Raw genomic sequence first — 11,489 nt, 5'->3', positions numbered from 1 at the left:
CAGCATAATTCCAGCGGTTATAACAGCAGGACACGATGCAACCACACAATATGGCAACTGTTTCTCAGATCATGATAGCACACTGTACAAAAACACTAATGGACACTGTAAAACACACACTATAAAACACTATAAGACATTTAAAACAGCAAAAAAAAACCATGTTGAGCACCACAACAAGTCTGCACAGCTGACTATAAGCTTTTAGAAAAACTAGTCCCGTCTCAAAATGCTCCAACTACCTAATAGTAATGGAAATAGCAAAGGACGATGTAAAGAGTAGGCAGACACACACACAGCGGTGCTGCAGGCAGCGTGATGTTGTACACCCTGTGTCTCCACCCTCATTTCTGCTTGTTGCTGAATGTAAGCTGAACTACACAGGAGCTCGTTACCCTACCCCTGCTCTCAGCAGCCATGCAGACAGTGCTGTAGATAAACACACACACACATATATATATATATATATGTATATATACATATACATATATATATATATAGAACCTTAATGAAGGTAGGAATTACTACACTGCTGTACTATCAGAGTACATTAGTTGTAGGGACCGAATAAACTAGAAACTGTATCAGCACATATATATTAATGAGGGGAAAAGAGTCACAGGTGTGACAGTACTAACTGCAATATATTCGAAAACATCCTTTGACTCAGAAGTTCCATAAGTCAATAGAAAGCAATATCTGAAAAATGTTTCTAGGTAAAATAACTAAAAGGGCTTTTATCCTGTGATAATGTCAACATTACTGACATTAAACCATTCATGGTGACAGGTCTTCAGTGTCGTTTACACCAGGATATTTCACTGTGCTGCTGGAAGCTTGTGAGTTTAAAAGCAGGTGCTTCAAAGAAAGACCACTGAAATACGCATCAAAAATCCAACATCTAAGTGTCTCCAGTGTGCTCATTAGAACACAACAAGAAGCAGGATTTACTGGATAGCGCCTGTGTGCTTGTCCTGTAAATGCTCAGTGAGGAGGCAATACTGCAGCTTGAACACTCCTCAAACTGAGTCATTGACCACAGTAACACTGTTGTTAGACCAGGCACATGAGCAGCAATTTGCACTGAAGGCACACAACATCCAATGTTTATTCTATCTGTAATCAACTTTCTAACATCCCCTTTAAAAAAAAAACTTTTATTGTTGGCGCGATGCAGTAAATACACTTTCCTTTAACCTCACCGGCTTTCCACAGCCTTGCAGATGGATAATTATAGGGAGGATAAAGCAATGGATGGAGAAGTGTTGCTCAGGCTGGGGGGGTAGAGGGAATAGAAAATAACAAGGCAAGTTTAATTACTGTAGAGTACAGAGGACTAATAAGACTTCTCTGTCATATCGTGATCAAACATATGGGGGTCGCGAGCTGGGATGTTACGCTGACTGATTAAGGATGAGGCCTGTGTGACAGCAGCGCTCTGGCAGAAAGCCATTTCACTGCTGACAAAGAGAGCAGAGATGCCCCCTCACAGATCCCAACAGGTATGTTACTCCACCCGTGGCTCCGCTAATGAGTGAAATCACCCACAAACATATCACAGAATTGTAACCTATGTTATATTGTATTAATTTGTAAAGATCTACTAAATGAGCACAGTTAAAAAACATGGTCAGGAAGATACACTGGACTGGAGCTTTAATGTCTGTTAGTCCACTTTCTGTATCATGTCCTGTTTGCACTATAGATAGATTTCTTGTATTCTAGGTGCAACATATTGTTCAATCAGCATCAGCACTTAGTATCCATACTGAGAGGTCATTACTGTTGCAATATAACCCTTGGCCAGCATTGGCAGGTTTTGAGTATGAGTTTGCTGGATGAAATAAAAGTTACACATTGCAGATATGGGTTCTCATTTTTTGCCATGCTAGTAGTATGGCTTTGGGATGGCAAAGTTGGTTGATGGGTTCGTCTGTCCGCCTACCTTGTGGTCGGTCTGTCCACCACTTTGGTCCAGACTGAAATATCTCAGCAGCTGTTGGATGGATTGACATGACACTGATATTTTGTTCAGGCGTTGACATTCCCCAAATAAAAATGTACGTAGCCTCAGGGGTTTCTAAAGAGCGGTGGGACCTTATAAAGGTGATTAAGAGGTTTTAAATTCTTACTGTTTATATACAGCACAGTGTGGTCTCTGAATACTGCTCTGTTAGAGACCTGGGCTCGTCCCACACCAAGTCTCTGTCTTTCCATACAAGAAAATGTCCTCTGATTATACTCAGGATTTTGGTCTTGGGTGATGAGGTGGTAACAGCAAATACACTATAGTAATACAGGGCATTTAAGGACATTTATCAACCACTCGGGACAGCAAACTCACCTGGAGCAGCCCCTTTGAAACTGATGAATCTGTTTATGATGCAGTCAAACACTTCACATTGTTTGTCAAAGGAGACTAAGGAAGACAATACCAGTATTGTCTGACATTTTAATACTGATGTTGTCTTCTGCTTTGTGCATCATATCCAGGAGGTGTATTGATTATTTCCAGTGAATCTCTTGCACCTCATAAGGCAATTTTGATCTCATGCTGATCAGGCAGACTCCACTAGTAATAATGAGAATACCTATACAGAGAGGCAAAATAGAAATACACTGAATGGATCATAACTTTAAGAAATGAACTAAAAGACTTCTATCACCAGTGTTTCCAACAGGAACCTGAATGTACAGTATATGTGGATTCAGGATTTAAGAAAAGAGTCAGGGTACATTGAGGGCCTGCTCTGGGGTTTGCTGATCATAAATAAATCCTGATCAGCTATTAGATAGATCATGTGGTGAGACTGTTTTCTCAACTGCTGTTGCTGTATAAGATCAAGGATGAACTCTGAATATCATTCCAGGGATTGTCTGTATGGTTTAAAACCAAGTTATGTGTCCTTCACAAACTAAATATCACAAAAACCCAAATAAAAAATTTTCATAAAACCCACAAAATGCCTAAAAATGCAGATACTTCTCTCTGCCTTTGGAGAATCTTCACAAAATGCTCAGAGAAAAATGCAGTGTCTAAAAACTAGATGTGTTCCCTCAGCTTTGTTGTCCATTTTAACTAGTTTATTAAAAAATTAATTTAGGTTTGATTATTATTTCCAGCACATAGCTCACGTGTTTCTGTCTTAGTCAAGTAAGTGTGGTGAGTCCTACAGCAAAGTCATGGCAACAAAACAAAATCAGAGTGTATTAACTACATAGCCAAAGTCCAGGTATTCTTCTTCTTCTTCTTCTTCTTCTTCTTCTTCTTCTTCTTTACTGCAAATTTTAAAAGCTGTTTTGACAGAAACTGCACGTTTTTGCATGTACAGTAAAACAGCTGTCAGAAAGTCAGATACAGGTCATAACTCAGTTAAGACCAAATGTATGAGGGCTGTTCGTGCACTTTGGTACCAAACACCACTGTTCATTTCCCATTTCAAATCCATACTCACTATTGTTTCTTTTAACCATGACCGTTCCAGAACTCTGACTGTATGTTTATAATTGTAACTATGACAACGGTTGTACTCTTACTTTAGTGAAGACGATGATCTTTCTCTAAACCTAAACAGTTTGTTTCTCTGCCCAAAGCTAAACAAACCATGACTATTTCAGAAGCCTAACTGCATGTTTGTCATTGTAACAATGTTGATGAAGGTCCAGTATGTTTGCCGCTGTATGGGGCACTATTTCAGGAGATGATCTTTCAGGTTGCATCAGAGGGCAGACAAAAAACCTGCACTCACTGACAGTGGCAGTTCTACCTTGTACTACACTTTATGAATAAAATGTGCTTTATCTGGAAGAAATCCATGGTGTGAATGACTTTAGCCTACTAATTACATTAGTTGTGTGCTATTAGATGGATCCCCCACTCCAGTAGGGAGACCCAAGGTCCACAGGTGAACCAACTTTAGCTTTGTGACATGGAGCATTATCCTGCAGGAAGAAGCCATTAGTAAACTGTGGCCATGAAGAGATGAACATGGTCAGCAACAATACTCAGATTGACTGTGACATTCAGACCATGACTGATGGAATCAAGGCCCAAGGCCAAGAAAAACATTCCTCACACCATTAAACCACCAGCAGCAGCCTGGACTGTTGACACAAGGTAGGTTGACCCTACCATCTGCTGCCTCAGCAGAAATCCAGATCCATAGACCAGGTCTTCAACTGTCCAGTGTTCAGTGTTAGTGGGCCTGTGTCCACTGCAGCCTCAGGTTTCTGGTCTTGGTGACAGGAAGTGGAATCTGACATGGTCTCTGCTGTTGTAGTCCATCCACCTCAAGGTTGTTCATCCTGATGCTTTTCTTCTCACCACTAATGTAAAGAGTAGTGGTGAGTGGTGAGTTTAGATGGCCAGCCAGGTTGGTGGACTTCTTGGTTTTGCTTGTGCAGCAAATGGTTGGAAGCTCAGAAAAAAGTACACCTTGACTTAAGAATATTCTCAGCCTTTTTTTATAATAACATCATGAGGTGATGGTTCCTCTGAGCACACAGAGTATGTGGCTGTGCTGCTCCTCCTCTATTCGCTGATAAGTTCAATTACCGTTGTTTGATAGCATCTGTCAAAATCTTAATCATACAGTTAAGAGATGAAAAAATACATCAAAAAGTTAATGCACTTTATAAATAAAGGAGACTAAACTTAACATCTTCTTAAATATTAGACCAGACACCTTGATCACCCATTTAGCCTCTTTTTCCTGGCTCTGTGTCATGCCATTAGAGGACAGTGCTGGATTGGATTAGGAAAGGAAAACCCCATTTATCATGACATCAGCTGCCCAGCAGGCAGGGAGGCGAGCTGGCAGTGCCGCTGATGGACTGGCAAAGGCCTCATATTGCCACAGCCCCCGGTCTTCCTGTAGCTTCCCTCATGAGCCCCTTGCCTGTCATCAGCCCCTGCATTCCCTTTCCATTTCTCTCCTTTTCCAGGCAGGAACTCCCAGGGGTGACAGGGAGGCGTTGGGTGGCTGAGAGCAAGAGTAATTAAAAGGGCTGATTAGAGTGACGGAAAGAGGACACCCTGGGAAAAAACAAGAGTCTCTCATGATAGAGAGAGGGAAGAAGAAGAGCGAGGTAGAAAATATAGTGTTGAATTACATAAACCTCAGATCAGTCTTCAAGTTAAGTTTTTTTTTGTCCCTAGTCAGTCTTCAATTAGGGCAAAATCTCAGGGGAAACACCGTCACACAAGTCCCAGAAATGTTGTATAGAGCCGAGCAGACATACTCCACTGAGATCTTATCAAGGTAAAGCCAAGAACAAGACTCTAAGGCCTACTTCTCCCTGTCACGTTACAGAAACAACCAACACATACAGTGAGGTCCAAAAGACTCAGAACAGTTTCCCATTCAAGTCACTGAGAATCAGAATCAGAATCAGAATCAGAATCAGGTTTATTGCCAAGTATGTTTTCACGTACAAGGAATTTGTTCTAGTGAATGGTGCAGAGCGCACCAAAACACCGAGGCAGCCATCTGCGGCGCCATTTAAAAAGGAGGAATGGGGAAAAAACAAGTGGAGAAGAGAGGAGAAAAAATAACAAAACCCAAACTATACTCCTGGGGGGGGGGGGGGATTCGGGAAAGAAACCTCAGCAACATAGGCATATATAAACAAACACATCTTACAACACAGTGACTCAAGACAATTTGCTCCAGGGGAGGGGGGAAAGGGAGGAGGAGGTGATTCCAGTGCAGACAGGCAGCCAGCCGCAGCCGCTGCCATTAAGGCGCAGCTATCGGACCCCGCCCGCCGCGCTGGATGGGAGGAAGCGGCGAAGGCGTGGGATGGGGTTGGGTTGTGAGTTGCATATGTACATGTAAGAGGTGTCCGTGAATGTGTGTGTGTGCATAGGCCTGGGGAGTCGCTTCGTCTAGTTCACAATCAGTGCCTCAGTTCGCAGGGTGTCATCACGATAACACAGCAAGTTGCCATGGAGACATCCTTGATCGGTTCCTGGACGGAGTCAACAATCCACAGGTGTCCGTGGAGGAGGGGGGGGGGTAGAAGTAGAAGCGTCTCACTGCAGCGATCTCGTGGGGGAGTTGTTCCAGCACCGGTCTTGGCCAAGGCCGGTGCTGCGGGGGCCGGAACGCAGATTAGATTATGATTGTTTGGGTTAGGGCGAGCAGTCGTATTTCAATAGACACGGCTTACTCTGTTAGTCCATTCTGGTCATCTCCATCCATTCTCCTTTCCAAAGCTGCAAGCTTCTCCAAGATGTGACCCATGTTGCGATTTATGACCACAGTCTGAGCATTAACAGCTCCTTCCAAGGTGGTTCCCAAGTTGCGGTTCACAATCACAGTCTGAGTGCTTACAGCTTTACTCACTCCATCAATTATGTCGGGCAGCGTGGGGATTTGGACTGCTGTCACCGTCTTCCGAATTGTCACCAGGGCAATGCCTAATCCAATCAGCAGAAAGCCTGATATCACAGTTCCGAATATATAGAGATCTTCGATGTCCTCAACGGAAAGACTCGCCAGGCACACGACCCTCCAGTCCTCCCAGGAGTCCCTCATGTAGCCAGCGGGGTACGTTCCGCCAGGGCAGACAGGTTCCCCCGAACCCGGGCTTCTCGTCGAGAAGATCCTGTCAATTGCGTTGAGAGACCAGTTGACCAATTCCATGATTTTAGATTTAGAGAGCAGTGCGGAGAGAGGCTTCCAAGGTTTAGACAAGACAGGACGAGACGTGAGATGCAAAGCAGGGAAAAAAAGGGAGAGGAGAGAGGGGGAAGATGCGTCCGCCTTCGTTGGGAGCCGGAAGAAGGCTCATATACATATAATTCCATTATTGAGACCATTATTGAGACTCAAACACTCAAACATCAAAGAAATAGTTATTCAATGTCTATGACAATTATGGAAACAGCATGATAGCAGGAGCCAACTTATTCACAATTAATTAAATGAGAGGTCTGTGAACCTGAGAGAATGGTATCAAATGAAAGATGAGCCAAAAGTATTGGAGAGGATGTGTGACTTCTAAAAATAAACAAATGAGGAGTTTAAAAACATATTTCAGTCAAAGCTGCAGAGATGAACTGCTGAACTGCAAATGATTTAGATGCTCAGCTTTTCCTGAATTTATTCTAATGTGGGCTCTACACAAAAGTGTAGCTGTCCACAGTGCAGCTGGTGCACTGCACTGGGGCCAAGTAGCTGTCAGGGGCCCATCACACTTTTAAGTTTTAAGTCACATTATTTAATATTTTTATTGCCCTTATTGAAATGTTTCAAAAATGCATATTTTTTTACAAATAAAATAAGCAGAATTCCTGCGGACCACTTGTTTAATTTCGTTAGATTCTTCTTAATAGTTATGAAGCAAGGTTTGCGGGGTTCCTAATCCAAATTGGTCAAATTAGGATTTGACCAATGAGCTTGCTTCCTGTCATTTCTGATAACTTGCATGGACGTCAATTTTGTATTTTCTTTTAGCAAGAAGCAAGTGTTCTTCAGCAAATGGACGATCCAGTTAGCAGCAAGCCAAAACAAAAAAAGCGAAGAGAAAGAATAGAAGAGAGGGAGGAGTTTACTGCTGAACTTGCTCAGCATGTTTCAACTTCATCAAATGTCAGCATTGTTGACATGCTGCTTACATTAGCTGGATGATGATGATGATGAATGATGAATTATATAAATGAGATGATTGTGTGATCAGGTTCTGTCATCCACTCATTCACACTGTGTGGACCTATAATGAGTTTGTTCTATGCTTACCAGCACAATGTGTAAGTTATTTTGTGTTGATTTGTTAGTGTTGGCTGGCTAAATCTATTTCAGATTTTTGGTTGTTGGGGGGTACAAAAGAAATATTTGCACCGGAGCCAGTCATAATTATGTTACGCTACAGGTTCTACAGATGCAGTAATAGTTAGAGAAGGGCCAACTTCATGGCTGACAAACAGTGTGAACAATTTTCTGTTGCTTGATAAATCGTTTCCAGAGCATGACCCTGTTATTGTAACGTCCCCAATTCAGTAAGACTTTAAGGTCAGGGCTGAATTCAGTTTTAAGATGGCGTGGATAAGAAGTCTTAAACATTCTCAGAAAGTTTCTCAAAAGTTTGAACACCCACAGTCCCATGACAGCTGATGAAGACCACGTGATACATCAGAAGCTCCACAACAAACAAGTAAGTGGACTTTGAGTTTGTGTTGCAGGTTTCTTTGTGTTCCTATATAAACACCACATCCAGGATATCATCATAACTAGATCAGACACCAACATACACATCCTAAGTCTGACATAAATAATATTTCAGTTACTTAAGCTTCAGGTTTGAAGTATATTTGTTTGGTTAAAATGTCAATGACCCATTAAATAGATCTCAAAGTATGTTCAATCTGATTTGATCCCTTATTACAATCTGCAAAAATTTGTGTCTGCTCTTATTACATATATGCACATGATCTTCAACTCCTCCTGAACAAAGCAGTGTGTAAAGGGTTAAAAACTAAGTTCATTGAGTGTAGAGGTTAAAAAAAAAGATGTTAAAAATACATTGAATTCATAGATGATTAAAAACAGTATACTGTAAATGGAAAATATGTTGTCATTTAAGTAGTTGTACAGCTCATTATGTGTTAAAAAAAATACTGAGTGCATTGAAAATTGTGTTTGAAATGGTTTAACAAAAAGAAAACAAGACACGCCTATAAATATTTTTTAATTTCATTTTATTGTATCAGAAAATGGGATTTCAGTGCTCATTTCATTGTACTGTTGTTTTCGGTAGTAGCGCGATACTCTTTCATGTCAATAGGGGGCGCCTTACGCCTGAGAGAAACTCAAAATCCCTTGGCAGATCCTGCAGAATAAATCCTGCAGTCCTGCTGTACAAAGGCCGATGTCGCTCTGCCTTTTTGTCTTCACATACAGGTGGGGTTAACTTCTCCGAATGCACATGTCTATGTTTCAAAACAAGTTTCAAGAGTATCGACGTTATGTGGGGAAAGAATAGAGAGTTTCAACCGAGCAATTTTGAGTTTTAACTGCTTTAATGTCAGTGTTTGGGTGACAGTTGCTAACTGCTAACGTAGTTAACACAGTACAATGTAAAATGTAAACAAGAAAGAAAGGGGTTTGTTTTGTGCTGTTTGGTTATGGTGACGGGCAGAAGCGTCACATTTATTTACGGTTTGTAATAATTGATAATGGGCATGATTGGTTTACGAGAATAAATCCTGCAGTCCTGCTGTACAAAGGCCGATGTCGCTCTGCCTTTTTGTCTTCACATACAGTCTACAGGCTGTGGCGGCAGAGACCATCAAGACCCTCCCTGACACCCCTAGGTCAGGAGGGTAATAAGTGCTCAGATCCATCTTGCATCACTTTCAATTAATAGCTCCTCCTATACGCAGACATCACATACTTTGACATATTTATTTGTGGGGCTAATGTTGTTAATTTGAATGAAAGCTTCTTTATTTTTTTCTCCCATGGACTTGAAGAAAATAAATTAAATTATGAGATCCGCCAGTTGCTGTCCAATAGAATTACATTACAGCAAGAGCTCCTCAAGAGTCCTCATGGCACAAAGGTGTCTAAATGCATTTCCATATGACTGGCTGGAAAATAATGCATGATACATACGTCATCAATGTTAATACAGCTCAGTTCAATTATAGCTCACAGGCCTACAGCACAATGTAAAAACTTAACATATGAGGAATAAGAAATATATACAGTATATATATATATATATATATATATATATATATATATATATATATATATATATATATATATATATATAATGAAAAGTTCTGCTGGAGATGTGTTGTATTAGTTAAGTGATGATTGTTGGGGACATGCTCAATGAGGCTGTCCTCACCAGGAAAATGGTATTATTGGTTATAAGGACTTCCTGTATGGATGTTTACTCTTTCTTATTAAGCTACACTGTCCAAGAATTATTGTTGCCATCTCAAAGTAGCACAAGTTTTTAAAATGTTTTGAAGTCATAGGATATCGCAGTTTGAACACCACAGTCAACACTGGTTCTTTAACTGTGACCATGGTGACTGATGAACCTTAACCAAGTAGCCAAACCTCAGTGACAGAGGTTTTTATTCCATCTGTCAGTCCTGACATGTGTTGTGCCCTCTGACAAAACCCTTCATCTCTATTCTCAGTATGCCCTGATACAGCTGGTGAGATGATCTGCTGCCATTCTAACGTGTGTGTGTGTGTGTGTGTGTGTGTGTGTGTGTGTGTGTGTGTGTGTGTGTGTGTGTGTGTGTGTGCCCATGAGCCACATGTGAGCTCTGCTCCACTATTTTAACATGCCCTTTTTCTGCTGGACTAGCTGAGGTGAAATTAACTTCTGACAAAACCCTTCATCTCTATTCTCAGTATGCCCTGATACAGCTGCTGAGATGATCTGCTGCCATTCTAACCTGTGTGTGTGTGTGTGTGTGTGTGTGTGTGTGTGTGTGTCCATGAACCACATGTGAGCCCTGCTCCACTATTTAACATGCCCTTTTTCTGCTGGACTAGCTGAGGTGAAATTAACTTGTGAATGTAGAGCAAGTGTAGAACGAAGTGCCAGACAGTTAAATTTAAATTAATTAATTTTGTCATAAAACATATACAGCACAGCTAGTTTTTCATGGATGCAAATAGCAAGAGACCAAGAGAGGGAGGGAGTGAGATGGTGTCTGCTTAGTCTCCTGCTGCCTTGTCATCACATATACTGTTTAAAATGCAGCAGAATTCACCATACAGTTGTTTTGATTTACAGATTTTCTGTTTCTGTTGTCAGATGTTGGAAATGGTGTGAAATTTAATCATGGTTCAAAAATACTACCTTAACTACCAGCCAATACCACGCCGTTGCACTGCAGATACAATCATTACTTTATGACATTTACTACATCGTCTGACAAAATGAAGAAAAATTGTGATCAGTGACAGCAGCTGTGCTGTGAGATCAGGTTTACTGACTTTTAAAAAGAGTGATGACAAACAAAAGAGGCACTGAAACTCCCTGCTTTAGCTTTTAATGAATTCCAATTTTTCTTATCAGGGCTGACACTGAGAAACTTTGGGTTCAGTTCAGTGAGTTACACTCCCCCTGATTAGAGAGTTTCTTTAAAGTTCTCAACATCCTGACATGCATGACAGATGTGAGAGAATGTGGCGGTGAAGCTCCTGGACCTGCTCCAGCAGATCTCCACCCAAGACAGCATGGTTCTGGATGCAGAGTGACCTTGATCACTGCCCCTGTCTAATGAGTGATGGATTGTCAGAGCAGAAAACTTACTGACTGAAAGCAAGCATCCTGCTCTGACGAAGACTTACACCATCCCTTAACATGTGATAAGAGCTGGAACTAACAATTATTTTCATTATCGATTGAAGTGACAATTATTTTCTTGCTTAATTGTTTTGGCCAGAAAATAGATAAAATGCTTGTCCAACAGCTCAGTATCATGTCTTCCAATGTCTTGTCTGACAGACAGT

Source organism: Trachinotus anak, unplaced genomic scaffold (assembly GCF_046630095.1).
Source record: "Trachinotus anak isolate AG129_WGS33_773 ecotype Australia unplaced genomic scaffold, CSIRO_AGI_Tana_v1 ptg000013l, whole genome shotgun sequence".
NCBI classification, from domain to species: domain Eukaryota; kingdom Metazoa; phylum Chordata; class Actinopteri; order Carangiformes; family Carangidae; genus Trachinotus; species Trachinotus anak.
This window is presented reverse-complemented; position numbering follows the sequence as displayed.